This window comes from Aquarana catesbeiana, linkage group LG09, assembly GCF_042186555.1.
Source record: "Aquarana catesbeiana isolate 2022-GZ linkage group LG09, ASM4218655v1, whole genome shotgun sequence".
Lineage (NCBI taxonomy): Eukaryota > Metazoa > Chordata > Amphibia > Anura > Ranidae > Aquarana > Aquarana catesbeiana.
In genome coordinates this window covers 214,964,724-214,984,443 of record NC_133332.1, presented here as the reverse complement: position 1 = coordinate 214,984,443, position 19,720 = coordinate 214,964,724, and positions in this window count along the sequence as shown.

Sequence of the window (19,720 nt, the reverse complement as noted above, 5' to 3'; positions counted from 1 at the left end):
TGGGGCTGGCTCTTTCCCCGTCTGGGGGGGGTGGGGATGGCCTGCGTACCACTCGGACCTCTCAATGGCTCTCCAATGCCCCTATTACAGACATCTACCTCATTTTAATGGTAAAACCCATCATCATGATTTATCTAATGTGATTCTTTTTTAGCAAATATCCACAATCCTGAATATTTGTATTACTTTATAGATTCAGATGTGCCCCCTGAAGAGACCACATATAGGTCGAAACGCGTCGGGGCTTCGGCATTTTACTATACTATGTAATGTAATGATGTGATATGCATTTTTACCACTTTATGGATTATAAATGTATTTTTGCCTTTTTATGGAATATGAATTTATCATTGGACCAGATTCTACATGAATATATGATACTGGACACTTTGTCAATAAACTGTCTTATTAATGATATTTTGTAATGGTGCACTTTGCTGCTTGAAAGCCCCACTGGGGAATCCAAAATTTTTTAGACAAATCAATTTCGGGATGCGCAGCTCTTTTGTTCTCTCCTATGTATGTCTCCCCTTAGTTGCTGAACATGAGGAACTTCATCTTTCAGTATGACAATGACCCAAAGCATACATCCAAATCAACAAAGGAATGGCTTCACCACAAGAAGATTAAAGTTTTGGAATGGCCCAGCCAGAGCCCAGACCCAAATCCGATTGAAAATCTGTGGGTTGATCTGAAGAGGTCTGTGCACAGAAGATACCCTCGCAATCTGACAGATTTGGAGTATTTTTGCAAAGAAGAGTGGGCAAATGTTGCCAAGTCAAGATGTGCCATGCTAATAGACTCATACCCAAAAAGACTGAGTGCTGTAATAAAATCAAAAGGTGCTTCAACAAAGTATTAGCCCCATACACACTACACATTAGATTTTCTTCAGATTTTAGTCTTCAGATTTACCAAAACCATATAATATGAGGTTAAACCTTAAGAGTTTCAATTTGTATTCAATCAGGCAGGCCCTTGCACTACATGGTTTTGGTAAATCTGAAGACAAAAATTTGCAGAAAATCGAATAGTGTGTATGGGGTCTAAAGCCCCGTACACACGGTACGACTGTTGGCCAACCGAGCGTCTGATTTTTGTCAAAGGGGCGTGTGCCAGGATCTTGTCTTGCATACTAATGGTACACAATTGTCGTGCCACAAACACGAATGTAGTGACATACTACCCTGTTTCCCCGAAAATAAGACCTAGCGTGATTGTCAGTGATGGCTGCAATTTAAGCCTTACCCGCCAAATAAGCCCTACCCCGTTTCCCCGAAAATAAGCCCTACCATGAAAATAAGACCTACAAGGACTTTAACTAGGGCTTTTTTGGGGGGTAGGGCTTATATTGCAGCCATCACCGACAATCACGCTAGGTCTTATTTTCGGGGAAACAGGGTACGAGGAATTTCAGCTCGAGCGCCACCCTTTGGGCCTCTTCTGCTAATTTTGTTTTTGGTGAGCATTGATTCTGAGCATGCGTGTTTGTATTTTCAACGTTTGTGTGACAGATTTGTGTACTGACAATCCGAAAATCAGACGTCAAGCCGTTGTCCGCTGAAAATTTACTAGCTTGTCATCCAACATTTTGTTGGCCGAAAGTTGGACAACAATTGTCAAAAGGAGCGTACTAACAGTAAGATTTTAGGACAACAGTCTGTCAACAGACACTGCCCTGCCAACAATCGTACCGTGTGTATGAGGCTTAAGGCTGTGCACACTTATGCAACCATATTATTTTAGTTTTTTATTTTTACTTCCCTCCACCCAGTGGTGTATTTAGGTTTTGTGCTGCCCTAGGCCTGACTAAACTCCTGCACCCCTAATTTAAATACGACCCACCCTTCCTGTCAAGGCCACACCCCTTCCTATTTAAGACACGCCCTGTCATCTGTAAACCACACCCCTTCCTATTTAGGCTCCACCTTTTCTTTTTAGAGCTCCACCTCTTCCTCTCTGTATTAGCACAAAAAAAAAAATCACACACCATTCACTCCATACTTGCATCAATCCTACACCGCATTAGTGTGAACCGGGACTTAAATTCACAATAGAAGCACTAAAATTGCAGCTCTGGCCAGCCTTCTAATGTAAACAGCTGTTAGAATCAACTGAAACCAAGCTTCAGTGTCTGTTGTGATCCTGAGCCCAGGTTCACACTGAGCTGCGGGAATGAAGCCATGTGAGTTCAGCTGAACTTGCACGATTTCACTCCGACATGTCAGTCCCGATTTCGGCAGCGATTTCACTGACATCTGTGCGGGTTTCTGCACAAATGTCAAGGGAAATCGCACCCCGAAATCGCAAAAAGTAGCACAGAAACTACTCTTTGAAATTGGTGCGGCGCCACACTGATTAGGACGGTGCAAGTGCTGCCAATTTGACATGTCAAATCGCACCAGTGTCAACCAGGGCTCAAGCTGCTCCTCTTCACAGGCTGTGCGGCTGTCCTTCTCACCAATGTCATCATTTACAACGCAGGACCAGCAGTCCTGAGCTGTACTTGAGGAAGCTGAAAACCCACCCACATTCCAGAACTGGATTGGAGGAGAGCATCAGCTGTAAGTCAGTATTCCACTCTGCTAACCCCCCTAACAGGCCATTAGAGATTTACTATGTGCCAACTCGAGTTCTTACTTGCCTGTTAAGACAATGTAAAAACAGAAATGTGCTGCTTAGTCCCTAGGGTAATCAAGGGCATCAGTGGCGGTGTGTCCATAAGGGTGCACGGGGGCCGCCCCCTCTCTCCTGCCACCCCCTCTAGCACCAATAGATAGATTCAAGCATTGCATGAATGGCCGCCACTGCCACCCCCTATTTAGGCGCCCGGCCCCTTTTCGGAGTGCCTGAATTACAGCGGTGGTGGGGGTGTTTTTGTAGCATCTGATTAGAGCCCTAGGCTCTAATAGGCGTCTAAAAAGTGACCTGCGAGCGCCATGCTGGGTGCTTGCAGGTCACTCAGCTGTGTTAGAAAAGCGAATGAATATTCGCTTTCCTAACACTAAACCACCTCTCCACCAATCAGGTGCTCGGATTTGTTACCCATCACCGTCCAATCATAGCAGAGAACGGGAAGAGAGGACAGGAGAAGACATCAAGAAGCTGTCCCACCGAGACAGGTAAGTGCAGACGGCGGGGCGGCGGGGGGCACACTGGCAGCATTTGATATGGCATAGTGGCTGCGTTTAATGGGGCAAAGTGGGAGCATTTGATGGGGCACAGTGGCAGCATTTGATGGCACAGTGGCTGTGTTTGATGGCACAATGGCTGTGTTTTATGGGCATAGTGGCAGCATTTGATGGCACAGTGGTGGCAATTGATGGGCACAATGGGGGAAAATAATGGCACAGCGGCAGAAATTGATGGACACAGTGGCACCAATTGATGGGCACAGTGGCGGCGTTTGATGGCACAGTTGTAGCTATGGATGGTCACAGTGGCTGCGTTTGATGGGCACAATGGCAGCAATTGATGGACACAGTGGCGCCAATTGATGAGCACAGTGGCTGCGTTTGATGGCACAGTTGTAGCAATTGATAGGCACAGTGGCTGCGTTTGATGGCACAGTTGTAGCAATTGATGGGCACAGTGGCTGCGTTTGATGGCACAGTTGTAACAATTGATGGGCACAGTGGCTGCATTACTGAAAGGTGACTGGGTATACAAGATTTTAATCTGGACTGCTGACTCAATTCATTTATATATATCAAGGACCTGGGGACCATTCACTCTCTCTCATCTTTACCTGAGCCGTTCCCGCTGCCGTCCTCCTCTCTCTCGCTCGCTCCTCCTCCTCTGGGCTCTGGCAGTGGTTACAGAGACCCATCCGTGTCCCTGAGAATGTGCAATGATGCCGTGGGGAGGTGGGTAGGCGGAGCATTAGGCTCCGCCTCGCCCTCTGTCAGGCCAGTAGTAAGTGCAGGTTACCAGATATGGCCAGTGACTGAGTGACTGACGGTCACTCATAGTCCGTTGTATGGGGGGCGGCAGTCGCTCCCCCCCCCGCCAAGTACGCGCCGGCAAGTGCTGAGTTCAGTGCAGTGCACATGACTTAGCAAGGCAAGCTGCGGGACGCTGTATCTGTCAGGGAGCCGGCCGCGGTGGTAGGCTGTATATGTGCGGGAGTCGGGACTGAGGAGTACGGGTCGGGGGGTTCGTGCAGGGGGGGCGGCAAGAACCCGCCGCCCCCCCGCAAAGTGCCGCCCTAGGCCTAGGCCTTGTTGGCCTAGGCCAAGACACAGCTCTGCCTCCACCTAAAAGATTTCATTTTAACAGGGGTGTGTAGACTTTTTATATCCACTGTATCTTCCAGTCCTTGTACCCAAAAATTTAATTAATTTGGTGGTTCGAAAATAAAAAAAGGTTTTATCTTAATGTATTCAATGCATTAAGGTAAATAACTCCCTACTACTTTCCCCCAAATCCCTAAACACTTACCTGGCTCCTCTCTTGCTCCAGCATTGTCCTGATGGCAGCACCGCTGTTCTCTCTTCCTCTTCTCACAGGCTACACTGATAGCAGCCGGAGCTACCTGCCCACAGAACATAGACAAAGAGCTAACAATTTGTCTGAGCCTACCTTCAAAAAGAAATTCAATAAAATAATCAGAGACTACTTAGCAACCAGCAACTGTTGAGATGATATATATTTCAGAAGAATGTAATTACTATTAGCAAATAAAGTGCCCAAGGCCAGGTGTATGTAATGTACAACATAGCATTTATAGTGCAGGGTTCTGGACTAAACGATTTACAGTGAGCAGAGGTAGGCAATTACAATCAGCAGATACACTGCATAATGTATAACAATGCAGGGGTCATTAGTATGTAACATCAGGGCTTTTTTTTAGCAGGAACGCGGGGGAACGAAGTTCCAGCACCCCCAGCACTGACTGTATGTAATAGCAAGGGGTATAGGGGGTGCTGGAGGGCCTATTGAGGCTGGCACCTGGGGATCTATTGTCACTGGAGGGGATCTATTTTTGTGTGGGGGTCTATTGTTGCTGGGGGGTCTTATGTTGCTGGTAGGGATCTACTGTTGAGGTAGAGGTCTATTGTTGCTGGCCGCTAAAGGGTCTATTGATGTTGGCTGCTGGAAGAAGCCACGCTACTGGGGGGGTGGGGGGTGGGGGGCGGGGGGTCTAATGTTGCTAGGGTGGATCCTGTTGTGTGGGTGATCTGTTGTGAGGGGTCTATTGTTGCTGGGAATATATTTTATAGCTTTTGTTATCATAAACAAATTCCATGCAAATCTCCAAAATATGCCTCTTTTTAACCAACAACACCACAAAGCTTCTAATTCACTCCCTGTTCATCTCTCGCCTTGACTACTGCAACTCCCTCCTCATTGGTTTACCTTTACATAGACTATCCCCTCTTCAGTCCATCATGAATGCTGCTGCCAGACTCATCCACCTTACAAACCGCTCAGTGTTTGCCACCCCTCCCTGCCAATCCTTCCATTGGTTTTCACTCACCAACAGATAAAATTCAAAATACTAAGAACTTACAAAGTCATCCACAAGTCTGCCCCCAGCTACATCACTAACCTAGTCTCCTAATAGCAACCAAATCTTTCTCTTTGTTCCTCTCAAGACCTTCTGCTTTCTAACTTCCTCATTGCCTCCTCCCATGCTCGCCTCCAGGACTTCTCCAGAACCTCCCCCATCCTCTGGAACTTCTTACCCCAATCTGTCAGATTATCTACCTTTTAGGGGATCCCTGAAAGCCCATCTCTTTATAGAAGCCTATCCCTTCACCATAGGCATGCGCAGGGGGTGTGCTTGGGTGCACCCTAATCACTCTGTTTGGTGCCGGCTTCCCCCTACTGCCCATGCTTCCCTCCGTGTTGCCCCCTCACAGTGCTGATGGCTCCCCTCCTTTTCTCTCCTCTCCCATCGACTGCTGCGGGGGATGTGTCAGGATGGAGAGCAGAGGAAAGGGCTAGTCAATGTGTAATTTACCGACCCCTTCCTTTTCTAAATGAACACAGTGAATACACTCACTCACTATGTTCATTCAGAACAGAAGCATAGTACACTGTGTTTACTATGCTTCAGTTTGTAAATGAACAGGAAGCCACTCAGCACAGAGCACTTCCCGTTCATTCACATTCCAGTGTAGCTGAGGCTGCAGAGAAAGGCATGTGTATATGAACTTTGGGCTGCACACACCTATGCCTTCCTACACCTAACAAACACATTTTCTATTTTCAGCTCATCCCCCACAGTAATTACCTTTCGTATCACTTGACTCTAAAGCTCTGATGAGCAGGGCCCTCTGATTCCTCCTGTATTGTATTGTAACTGTACTGTCTGCCCCCACTTTGTGAAGTGCTGTGCAAACTATTGGTGCTATAGAATCCTTTATAATAATAATAATAATAATAATAATAATAATATGTACAATACAGCACAGCATACATAGTATGATAGTCAGGAGAATGTAATGTATATTGTACATTACATAACTCAGCTGGAATCTGTATTCAGTGCTATATACTCCTGATCATTACATGCTGGGCTATACCTTTCAGATAATGCCTTGAATGCAAAGTGTTCTCCGACTGAATGAGGTGGGGGGGGGGGGGAGTAACATCAGGGTTTCCACCCTGCGGGGGATCCGGCACCTTCAGCACGGAATTATGTAATGGCAAGGGGGACTAGAGTGTGGTGGAGGGTCTATTGATGCTGGCTGATGGGAGATCTATGGTCTCTGGAGGGATCTATTGTTTGTGTGTGTGTGTGTGTGTGGGGGGGGGGGGGGGTTCTAGTGTTGCTGGGGAGGTTTATTATTTCTGGTGGAGGATCTATTGTTGCTAAAGGGAGTTACATGCCTTGAAATGTTCTACATTTTGTCATGTTACAAACAAAAACGTAAATGTATTTTATTGGGATTTTAGGTGATAGACCAACACAAAGCGGCACATAATTGTGAAGTGGAAGGAAAATGATAAATGGTTTTCAAATTCTTTTACAAATAAATATGTGAAAAATGTGGTGTGCATTTGTATTCAGCCCCCCTGAGTCAATACTTTGTAGAATCACCTTTCACTGCAATTACAGCTGCAAGTCTTTTTGGGGATGTCTCTACCAGCTTTGCAAATCTAGAGAGTGACATTTTTGCCCATTCTTCTTTGCAAAATAGCTCAAGCTCTGTCAGATTGGATGGAGAGCGTCTGTAAACAGCAGTTTTCAAGTCTTGCCACAGATTCTCAATTAGATTTAGGTCTGGACTTTCACTGGGCCATTCTAAGACATGAATATGCTTCGATCTAAACCATTCCATTGTAGCTCTGGCTGTATGTTTAGGGTCGTTGTCCTGCTGGAAGGTGAACCTCTGCCCCAGTCTCAAGTCTTTTGCAGAGTCGAATGCCGCGTACACACGATCGGACTTTTCGACCGGACTGGTCCGACGGACTCAGTCCAGCGGACAATTCGACCTTGTGTGGGCTTCATCAGACCTGCAGTGGACTTTTTAGGTTAAAAATCTGACGGACTTTAGATTTGGAACATGCTTCAAATCTTTCTGATGGATTCGAGTCCGGTCGAAAAATCTGTTCGTCTGTATGCTAGTCTGACGGACAAAAACCAACGCTAGGGCAGCAATTGGCTACTGGTTATCAACTTCCTTATTTTAGTCCGGTGTACGTCATCACGTACAAATCCGTCAGACTTTGGTGTGATCGTGTGTAGGCAAGTCCGGTCGTTATAAAGTCCGTCGTAACTCTGTCGAAAGTCCGCCGGAAAGACCGTCGGACCTTTGTTGTCAAAGTCTGCCCACGTGTACGCGGCATAACAGGTTTTCTTCTAAGATTGCCCTGTATTTGGCTCCATCCATCTTCCCACCAACTCTGACCAGCTTCCCTGCCCCTGCTGAAGAAAAACATCCTAACAGCATGATGCTGCCACCACCATGTTTCACAGTGGGGATGGTGTTTTCAGAGTGCAGTGTTAATTTTCCAGTGTGCAGTGTTCGTTTTCCGCCACACATAGCATTTTGTTTTTAGGTCAAAAAGTTCAGTTTGGACTCATCTGACCAGAGCATCTTCTTCCACATCTTTGCTATGTCCCCCACATGTCTTCTCACAGACTGCAAATGGGACTTCTTATGCCTCTCTTTCAATAATGGCTTTCTTCTTAGTTCTTACCACTCTTCCATAAAGGCCAGATTTGTGGAGTGCACAACTAATAGTTGTCCTGTGGACAGATTCTCTCACCTGAGCTGTGGATCTCTGCAGCTCCTCCAGAGATATGCCCCATACACACGGTCGGACTTTGTTCGGACATTCCGACAACAAAATCCTAGGATTTTTTCCGACGGATGTTGGCTCAAACTTGTCTTGCATACACGCGGTCACACAAAGTTGTCGGAAAATCCGATCGTTCTAAACGCGGTGACGTAAAACGCGTACGTCAGGACTATAAACGGGGCAGTGGCCAATAGCTTTCATCTCTTTATTTATTCTGAGCATGCGTGGCACTTTGTCCTTTGGATTTGTGTACACACGATCGGAATTTCCGACAACGGATTTTGTTGTCGGAAAATTTTATATCCTGCTCTCAAACTTTGTGTGTCGGAAAATCCGATGGAAAATGTGTGATGGAGCCTACACACGGTCGGAATTTCCGACAACAAGGTCCTATCACACATTTTCCGTCGGAAAATCCGACCGTGTGTACAGGGCATTACAATGGGTCTTTTGGCTGCTTCTCTGATTAATGCTCTCCTTGCCCAGCCTGTCAGTTTATGTGGACAGCCATGTCTTGGTAGGTTTGCAGTTGTGCCATACTCTTTCCATTATTGGATGATGGATTGAACAGTGCTCCGTGAGATGTTCAAAGCTTGGAATATTTTTTAAAACCTAACTCTGCTTTAACCGCTAGCCGACCAGCCACCGCAGTTATACTGCAGCAGGGGAGACTAAGTATGAACACCGATCTCTCTCCTCCCCCTAGTCAGTCCCAGCCCCCCTACAGTTGGAACACACCTAGGGAACACAGTTAACCCCTTGATCATCCACTAGTGTTAACCCCTTCCCTGTCTTTCCTTCCTGTGTCATTTATACAGTAATCAGTGACTATTTTTAGCTCTGATCGCTGTATATATGTCAACGGTCCCAAAATAATGTCAGAAGTGTCCAATCTGTCCGCCACAATGTCGCAGTCCTGATAAAAATCGCAGATCGCCACCATTACTAGTAAAAAAATAATAATGACATAAATCTATCCCCTATTTTGTAGACTATAACTTTTGCGCAAACCTATTTTATTTTTATTTTTTTTACCAAAAATATGTAGAAGAATAAACTGAGGAAAAAATAATTTTTCTTAAAAAAAATTTGGGGATATTTATTATAGCAAAAACTACAAAATAGAGTTTTTTTTTCAAAATTGTCGCTCTTTTTTTGTTTATATTGCAAAAAATAAAAGTCGCAGAGGTAATCAAATACCACCAAATAAAAGCTCTATTTGTGGGAAAAAAAGGACAAAAAATTTGTTTAGCTACAACGTCGCATGACTGCGCAATTGTCAGTTGAAGAAATGTAGTGCCGTATAGCAAAAAAATGGCCTGGTCAGAAAGGGGGCAAACAATTCCGTGGCTGAAGTGGTTAAACTTCTCTGCAACTTTATCCCTGACCTGTTTGGTGTGTTCCTTGGCCTTCATAATGCTGTTTGTTCACTAAGGTTCTCTAACAAACCTCTGAGGACTTCACCGAACAGCTGTATTTATACTGAGAATAAATTACACACAGGTGGACTCTATTTACTAATTAGGTGACTTCTGAAGGCAATTGGTTCCATTAGATTTTAGTTAGGGGTATCAGCGTAAAGGGGGCTGAATACAAATGCATGTCACACTTTTCAGATATTTATTTGTAAAACATTTTGAAAATCATTTATCAAAGTATTGACTCCGGGGGGCTGAATACAAATGCACACCACACTTTTCACATATTTATTTGTAAAAAAATTTGAAAATCATTTATCATTTTCCTTCCACTTCACAATTATGTGCCACTTTGTGTTGATCTATCACATAAAATCCCAATAAAAAATCTTTAAGTTTTTGGTTGTAACATTACAAAATGTGGAAAATGTCAAGGTATGAATAGTTTTTCAAGGCACTGTAATTGCTGCTGGGGGATCTTCTGTTGAGGGAGGGGTCTATTGTTGCTGACTGCTGGAAGATCAGTTGTTGCTAGTTGGGGCCTATTGTTGCTGGGGTGGGGGGGATTTTTTGTGAGGCGGCATTATTGCAGCTGGGGGAATCTGTTGTTGCTGGACGGGTCTATTGTTAATGCCGGGGGGGGGGGGGGTCTAGTATTGTTGGCTGCAGGGGATCTATCTTATTGCTTTTCTTATTATCAGTATCAGATTCCATACAAATTACTTGGTTCTGTATTCTCTAAAAGGGGTCGTACTGGAAGGTGGGTAGGGGGTGGAACCAAGGGACAGTGCTCGGAGGTGGGTAGTGGGTGAAGACCAGGGACAGTGCTCGGAGGTGGGTAGGGGGTGGAGACCAGGGACAGTGCTCAGCGGTGGGTAGAGAGTGGAACCAAGGGACAGTGCTCGGAGGTGGGTAGGGGGTGGAACCAAGGGACAGTGCTCGGAGGTGGAACCAAGGGACAGTGCTCGGAGGTGGGTAGGTGGTGGAACCAAGGGACAGTGCTCGGAGGTGGGTAGGTGGTGGAACCAAGGGACAGTGCTCGGAGGTGGGTAGGTGGTGGAACCAAGGGACAGTCCTCGGAGGTGGGTAGGGGGTGGAGACCAGGGACAGTGCTCGGAGGTGGGTAGGGGGTGGAGACCAGGGACAGTGCTCGGAGGTGGGTAGGGGGTGGAACCAAGGGACAGTGCTCGGAGGTGGGTAGGGGGTGGAACCAAGGGACAGTGCTCGGAGGTAGGTAGGGGGTGGAACCAAGGGACAGTGCTCGGAGGTAGGTAGGGGGTGGAACCAAGGGACAGTGCTCGGAGGTTTGTAGGGGGTGGAGACCAGGGGTGATATTAACAGAGGGAGTACCTGCACCTATTCCTTGAGAAAAAAAGTCCTGTCTAATCACAAAATGCTTTACATTTATTGAGAAAAATGTAAAGCATTTTCTGAATGACAGCCGTGATGACCGAATGGTCACGGGGGGGGCAGTTGGGTTTGTAGTAGTAGCTTGGGCTACTACAGTGATTTACAGCTTCCACAGGTATCACTTATACAGTACATACTTACATTGTGCCCAGCCGGCTCAAGGTCAATATGCAAAATATATCATCCCTAGAGTTCAGCTTTAGGGTAAAGCAGCTACAAAACAGAGTGACAAGTAAAGACTGGAAGAGAAATTAAAGGATTTTACAGGAGCCTTGAGCCAATTATAGCTTAAGAGCCTCTCAGATTCACTGCTTCACTTTTTACGTGTCATGAAAATATATACATACAGAAAAAAAAAAAAACATGAGTCCAACCCAGAGAGGAAGAAGCTAAACTGTGCTGAGCCCTGGAGTTGTGAAAATGTTCTATAAGCTGCAGTGTCACAGATAGGCCTTAAGAGGGCGATGGTACATCATTTTCTTACATAACAGCCGCAGATCTGCCATCCAGACCAATACTTGCTTTGTTAACGTGGAACTAGAAAAGATAAAGATTTGCACACTGGCAGGCTTATTAATACAAAAGAGACATACAACGTCTCTTCTGTATTAAAGTATTCTTACAATGTACAATGAGCTGTGTACGTACAGTTCGGTGTACAATTTCGGCATTTGTAAAGATTAATGAACTCCCACACAGTGTTGCCAAACACCCTCCCCCCCTCAAGTGAAATTTACTGGCCAAAATGATTTACTGACAGAGAAACATTTTTTACTGACACCGCAAAAAAGTACCTAAAATGACAAGTTTTCAGTGCTAAACAGCACAAATATCAATATTTAAACTATAACCATATAGCTAGTGCTATTAGCAATTTGTTTAAGTTAAACAAAAGTCATAAACCCCATTTCTCCAGTTACATGAAGGTCAGGTTAATCTGAGCCAGCACATAATTCCCCCTTACATCAGAGTCTGCAGGATTCCCCCTTACAGTGAAAGGGAACTCTTATGTAAAGGGGAACGCTGCAGATCATGATCTAAAGGGGAACTCTGATGTAAGGCAGGCTCTGGGGACCAGACACCACCGTATATCACTGCGTTCCCTTTACATCAGAGTTCCCACTTATATCAGGGTCTGCAGCATTGCACTTGCACTGTAAGAGGGAATCCTGCAGATTCTGATGTAAAGGGGGAATGCCAGGAACTCTGATGTGGAGGGCACTCTGGTGACTAGAGACCACCTTCCACAGAGTGAATACACTAATACTAATTATTACTAATATAAAAGGTTACTTGTTACTAATATAAGAGGGGGACCTATATATCAGTGCCCCTTCTTTACATTATTGCATTCACTCCCCCTTACATCAGCAACCCCCCCCAGACTGGCCTTGCGGTGCTGTAACTGACCTCCTCTCAGGTGCACTGTGCAGGGCTCAGTCAGATGGCTACAGCTTGGCGGCTCTGGTTTTATCATTTCGTCTCCTCTCCACAGTCCACACACATCTGACTTCTTCCATTACCCCCATCCCACTCTTGACTCCTCTCCATAGTCCACCTCAGAGACTGCAGACATGATAAAACACAAGAGATGGTCAGAGACTGCGGGCATGGTACAAGAGATGATTAGAGGCTGCGGACATGATACAGGAAGTGGACAGAGGCTGCGGACATGATACAGGAGGTGAACAGAGGCTGCGGACATGATACAGGAGGTGGACAGAGGCTGCAGACATGATATAGGAGGTGGATAGAGGCTGTGGACATAATACAGGAGTTGGACAGAGGCTGCGGACATGACACAGGAGGTGGACATGATACAGGAGGTGGACAGAGGCTGCGGACATGATACAGGAGGTGGACAGAGGCTGCGGACATGTTACAAAAGGTGAGCAGAGGCTGCGGATATGATACAGGAGGTGGACAGAGGTTTAGGACATGATACAGGAGGTGGACTGACGCTGCGGACATGATACAGAAGGTGGACAGAGACTGAAGCCATGAAAAAGACGAGAGATGGTCAGAGACTGCGGGCATGATATAAGAGATGATTAGAGGCTGCAGACATGATACAGGAAGTGGACAGAGGCTGCGGACATGATATAGGAAGTGGATAGAGGCTGTGGACATGATACAAAAGGTGGTCAGAGGCTGCGAATATGATACAGGAGGTGGACAGAGGCTGCAGACATGATACAGGAGGTGGACAGAGGCGGCGGACATGATACAAAGGGTGGTCGGAGGCTGCAGATATGATACAGGAGGTGGATAGAGGCTGCGGACATGATACAGGAGGTGGACAGAGGCTAGGGACATGATATAGGAGGTGGATAGAGGCTGCGGACATAATATAGGAGGTCGACAGGATGCGGACATGATACAGGAAGTGGACAGAGGCTGCAGACATGATACAGGAGGTGGACAGAGGCTGCGAACATGATACAAAAGGTGAACAGAGGCTGCAGATATGATACAGAAGGTGGACAGAGGCTGCGGACATGGTACAGGAGTAGGGTTGCCACCTGTCCGGGATTCCCCCGGACAGTTCGGGTTTGGAATCATGTGTCCGGGTTTCAGACTGCACAAAACCTGGACACATTATTCAGACCAGACTATGGCTTCCCAGCAGGGTTGCTGGCTGCAGTTGAAAAAAGCCAAGAGTGTGTGTTACACTCTCTTTTACACTGCCCAAAGCCAGCATTAATAATTACCCCTCCCTCCACACAGATGGGAGAGGAGAAAGGGCTTGATCTGCTCCTTTTCCTCCCGCCTCTATAACCCTGCCTACACTCCAGCAGCCTCAGCTACATTTGCATAAGAGGTGCTGAGTGCTGACTGCTAGGGGTGAGTGAGCTCACCATCCATCCCTGTCTGTGACTGGAGTACACTAAGGTAAATCAGGGTTCTCAGAGCACACATTTCATCAGAGTTACCCTTTAAACCAGAGGCCTCAGTGTTCCCCCTTACATCAAAGTCCTCTCCGTACATCAGAGTTCTCAGTGTTCCCCCTTACATTAGGGTTTCCAGAGCATCCCTTATGTTAGAGTTCCCAGAGTTCTCCCTTACATCAGAGTCTGCAGAGTCCCCACTTAAAGTGTAAGGGAACTCTGCGAGTTCATATGTATAAGGGGGACTCTGTGGACTCTGATGTAAAGGGGGACTCTTCTGATTAACTTAAATTGATTAGAAATATTATTTAATTGCAAAATATATGTATAGTTCATACTATAAAAAAAGATTGCTGTGCACCGCTAAAGTGTTCGGGTTTGACTTGAAGAAAAGGTGGCAACCCTATACAGGAGGTGGAGTGATGCTGCGGACATGATACAGGATGTGGACAGAGACTGAAGACATGAAAAAGACAAGAGATGGTCAGAGACTGCGGGCATGATACAAGCGATGATTAGAGGCTGCAGACATGATACAGGAAGTGGACAGAGGCTGCGGACATGATACGGGAAGTGGATAGAGGCTGTGGACATGATACAGGAGGTGGACAGAGGCTGCGGACATGGTACAAAAGGTGAACAGAGGCTGCGGATATGATACAGGAGGTGGACAGAGGCTGCAGACATGATATAGGAGGTGGACAGAGACTGCGGACATAATACAGCAGATGGTCAGAGGCTGCAGACATGATACAGGAGGTGGACAGAGGCTGCGGACATAATACAGGAGGTGGACAGAGGCTGCGAACATAATACAGGAGGTGGACAGAGGCTGCGAACATAATACAGGAGGTGGATAGAGGTTGCAGACATCATACAGGAGGTGGACAAAGGCTGCGGACATGATACAGGAGGTGGACAGAGGCTGCAGCCTCTGTCCACTTCCTGTATCATGTCCGCAGCCTCTGTCCACTTCTCTTCCTCTGCAGAGCGACAACTCCTCCCCCTGCCAAGGGATTGATTTACATGCTCTCCAGGATCTTCAGCACCCAGCTCCTTCCTCTCGTGGCATGCCAAAACTTTAATGGAGTCTGCCTTAACCCCTGCAGCGCTGGCGTAAAGTGACAAAGGACCAGGCTGACACTCTCCCATGAGCAATGAGACACATTGGTTCTTCCCCACATAGTTGAAATGGGTAATAACACAGTCTATGAAGAATAAAGATGTTACTTGCCACCTTTCCATAGAGTCAGACGAAATACCGGTGTAGTTGCAGTCCGTTGATAGGGACGACCACTGCAGGAATAACGCCTTTGCCCCACGTTGGGCACCAAATGTAGCGATGTCCCCTACCCCTAAAGGCCTAATGGTGACCTCCAGAGTCAGGGAAAGCTGACATCCTTCCTTGAAGTGTGGGTTATTAGACATGGTGGGTGTAATGCCAAAACTTTAATGGAGTCTGCCTTAACCCCTGCAGCGCTGGCGTAAAGAGACAAAGGACCAGGCTGACACTTTCCCATGAGCAGTGAGACAAATTGGTTCTTCCCCACATAGTTGAAATGGATAATAACACAGTCTATGAAGAATAAAGAGTTTACTTGGCTCCCTCCCACAGAATCAGATGAGATCCCGGTGTAGTTGCAGTCCATTGATAGGGAAGACCACTGCAGGAATAACGCCTTTGCCCCACGTTGGGCACCAAATGTAGCGGTGTCCCCTACCCCTAAAGGCCTAATGGTGACCTCCAGAGTTAGGGAGAGCTAACATCCTTCCTCGAAGTGTGGGTTATTAGACATGGTGGGTGTAATGCCAAAACTTTAATGGAGTCTGCCTTAACCCCTGCAGCGCTGGCGTAAAGTGACAAAGGACCAGGCTGACACTTTCCCATGAGCAGTGAAACACATTGGTTCTTCCCCACATAGTTGAAATGGATAATAACACAGTCTATGAAGAATAAAGAGTTTACTTGGCACCTTCCCACAGAATCAGATGAAATCCCGGTGTAGTTGCAGTCCATTGATAGGGAAGACCACTGCAGGAACAACGCCTTTGCCCCACGTTGGGCACCAAATGTAGCGGTGTCCCCTACCCCTAAAGGCCTAATGGTGACCTCCAGAGTTAGGGAGACCTAACATCCTTCCTCGAAGTGTGGGTTATTAGACATGGTGGGTGTAATGCCAAAACTTTAATGGAGTCTGCCTTAACCCCTGCAGCGCTGGCGTAAAGTGACAAAGGACCAGGCTGACACTTTCCCATGAGCAGTGAGACACATTGGTTCTTCCCCACATAGTTGAAATGGATAATAACACAGTCTATGAAGAATAAAGAGTTTACTTGGCACCTTCCCACAGAGTCAGATGAAATCCCGGTGTAGTTGCAGTCCATTGATAGGGAAGACCACTGTAGGAACAACGCCTTTGCCCCACGTTGGGCACCAAATGTAGCGGTGTCCCTGACCCCTAAAGGCCTAATGGTGACCTCCAGAGTTAGGGAGAGCTAACATCCTTCCTCAAAGTCATGGGCGCCAGTCACTTTTTGAATGCAAGAAAAAGAGATTTATTGTCTCTTAAACAGAACTGGTGGAGAGAGGGTTAGGGCCAGGACACCCTTAGGCAGATGCAATAACAATTGTCAGACTCCGAGGCAAAAATAATAGGCAGACAGCTATACAAGTGGAGGGCCTTTAAGCTGAATGCAGCAACTGTATTTGTAAAACTGCTGTCTCATATGGCAACTTAACTTTCAACAGTCAATAGAGATCTATACACGTAACTCACAGTAACCCATTACAGATCTTCTCTCACATCTCACAATATCCCACTGTAGATCTTCACTCACTGTGCTCCCAGTCTCTCACTAGACTTCAAGATCCCAGTCGTCACTGGATCCCCTGAGCTCTTCCACAGCTAAGCCGCTGTATACTCCTCAAGCTTCAGCCCTGCTAACCCGCTGGGTCCCTGGCTTGACACTCTGCCGAAGCTTTCCCACTTCTTCACCATCCCTGGCTGGTGAAAAGGCTTCTCTGGTCCTTTTTCAGACTTCCATGCACTGGCCTCTGATAACAGGAGTGGTTGTCCCTCGGTGGCGACTGCTTCCCCTTTACCTCTGGCCTTAATCTTCACTTGCCCCTGGTGACAGGAGTGTTTCTCCCTTACTACTGGCAACAATTCGGTTCCCCGTCCGGCGGAACCTCTGCAACTTGGTTGGGCTTCCGGCCTGAAGCCCCAACCCCTGTGCTGCTTCTCTCAAATGTGGATAGGCCTCAGACAGCCTAGCAGCCAGGTGCTCCCAGGATAGTCCTCTTGCTTCTGGCCTAGCAACCCGGAACCTTGTAACAGACGTCCACCTAGACGTCCACCCTAGGCCGGGATCACTCTTTTGGAGACCCCGGCCTGGAACTGCTAGCAAGTGACTCAGTGTCAGACCGTGCTGTGGTCGAGTCACGGCCTGTGCTACAGGGAGAGAGTCATCACGCGCGTGTACAGGACCATCCACTGCCAGCCTTTTCTGGTTGTCCAACGGCAGCCTGGAGACCACCCTCATCACACCCACACCGGATACTGCTGGGCAGCAGCGTGACATGAGACCGAGCGCCATCCCTACGGCCAGGCTCTGCAGAGGCCTTTTGCAGGGGGTTCACATCACTCCCCACCAAAGAAGATCATCAGGACTGATGAACAGGCACTTGCCCACTCTGGGTACACAAAAGGACAGGACAACATGAGCTTTCTTTTGCCCAAACCTGTAGAACCCTGTGCCACCCTTACTCACTGCTAAGCAGCAACAGTGTTCATTCTGCTTCAGGACACCACAAGTGTCATGACTCTGCAGTAGTGTTCATGTCTGTTTGCTCACCTTTCTGTTGTGTTCAGCTTAGAGGCCAGCTTAGAGGCCAAATGCTGTTCACCTGTATGCTTAAGTAATCTTCCCTCAAGCATGGCTCCACCCCAGCCTCTAACTTGGAACACTATATTAACCTGTGCACTGATCAATATTGTGTGTTTGGCTTCCTGTGTGTTTCTTGCCGTGTGCTCTACGTCTGTTTCTGTTCACCGATCTGGCTTGTTCTTTGACTATCCCTGCCTGCTTGTTTACCCTGACCTTTGGCGTGTTCTTTGTCTAATCCTTGTCTGCTAGTTGCCCCAACCTTTGGCTTATCTCCTGACTATCCCTTGTTGTCCTGGACTGCTGCTCCCTCTCTGTCCTCCAGTAGCCTACCGTGAGCGTGAGCTGGGAGACCCACCTGCCGTGCCGCGCAACCAATGATGTGTCAGGCAGGAGCCGTGTGGGGGCATGGAGGAGCCTTGTGGTGGAATGGACAGAGCAGACACTGGCACGTGTGGGAGTCGGACGATGCAAGGACTTGGACTGGACTGGTGCGACGGACCCCTGCCTGGCTGAGGCTGACTGAGCCTGGTGGTAAGTGCAGTGCCAAAGCCAGCCCACAACAACAAAGCAGCCAAAAAGGTAGTCGGTCGGACTCGGGACACTCACTCTCAGTCTCAGAGAGAGAGACACAGACAGGCAGACCGATGAGGGTGGTAGGGGGTGATGATGGTGGCAGGAGGTGATGGTGGCAGGGGGTGATGGTGGCAGGAAGTGTTGGTAAATTTTGTGTGTCGCGCGAGTAAATTTCAATCTGGTAGGTTGGCAACATTGGGAGCCAATCACATGACCGGATTGGAGTGCTCTGAGAAAAAGTAAGTATAAGCATGTTTCCTTTAGGGTATAGTTAGTATAGGGCTTAGACGGGGGGGTGGGAGCAGATTTAAGGTGTTACTAAACCCAGGACCCTGCTTTCACTATATCTGGTCTCCCACAGTACACAGAACATGGAAATGCAATTATTTTAGTAAAAATGAACTACTAAATACCTTTCATCAGCAGTATATAGCAGTCTTGTGACTTCTATTAGTGTCCAGCCGAGCACTGGTTAAAGCTTATAGGAGAAATTTTAATTCTCCACTGACTGTCCTATGAGGCTGCATGACCCCTGACCCTCTGTCTGGACAGTGCTGATTGGCCCTGTGCTGATCACATGCATACTAGTAAAATACACACCAAACTGAGCATGTGCAGAGTGCCTCCAAGTCTCCATACTAACAACAGATGGCTTGGGGACAGTAAAAGAAGGGGAGGATCAGAAAAGACAGGATCAAACAGCCATTTTACACAATGTGGATGATTAACCCCTTAGGTTCCACAGTGAGTATAACAAGCATGCTTTACTGCATATACAGTCTGATTTTACTTTTGTGGGTTTAATAACACTTTAAGCTTAGTTAGGGTTTGACCGGACTTCCACTTTAATCTGAAGGAAGAATGCAGAGCTGTTATTAGAAGTGTAACAGAAGGTCTGTGTTGTAGACATTGCAAGAGATTTATAGCTCAGACATTGAGCGGCTGTGATCCATAACAGAAGCTCTGTATCCAACTAGAAACCCCCTAAAGAAAACGAGAAGTGCTACAAATCCCTGCTACAGAGTTCACAGTGTGATATGTTCTCATTCAGCCACACTGAAATCAATCAGTTCCTCCATCCACTAAGCAGCATGGCCATTATATTCAAGCAGCCGCAACACCCTTAACTAGCTGAATACCCAAACAGTGACTGCATCTGAAATCATGCAGTCACTGTTTGGCTGACAAAGCCATCTGTGGCTCGATTCTAGACTGATCCAGCAGGTATTTGCTAAAATTCAAGTCAGGTATGCCTAGCTTCATTCCCTCTGTGTAAGTCTGCCAAATTGA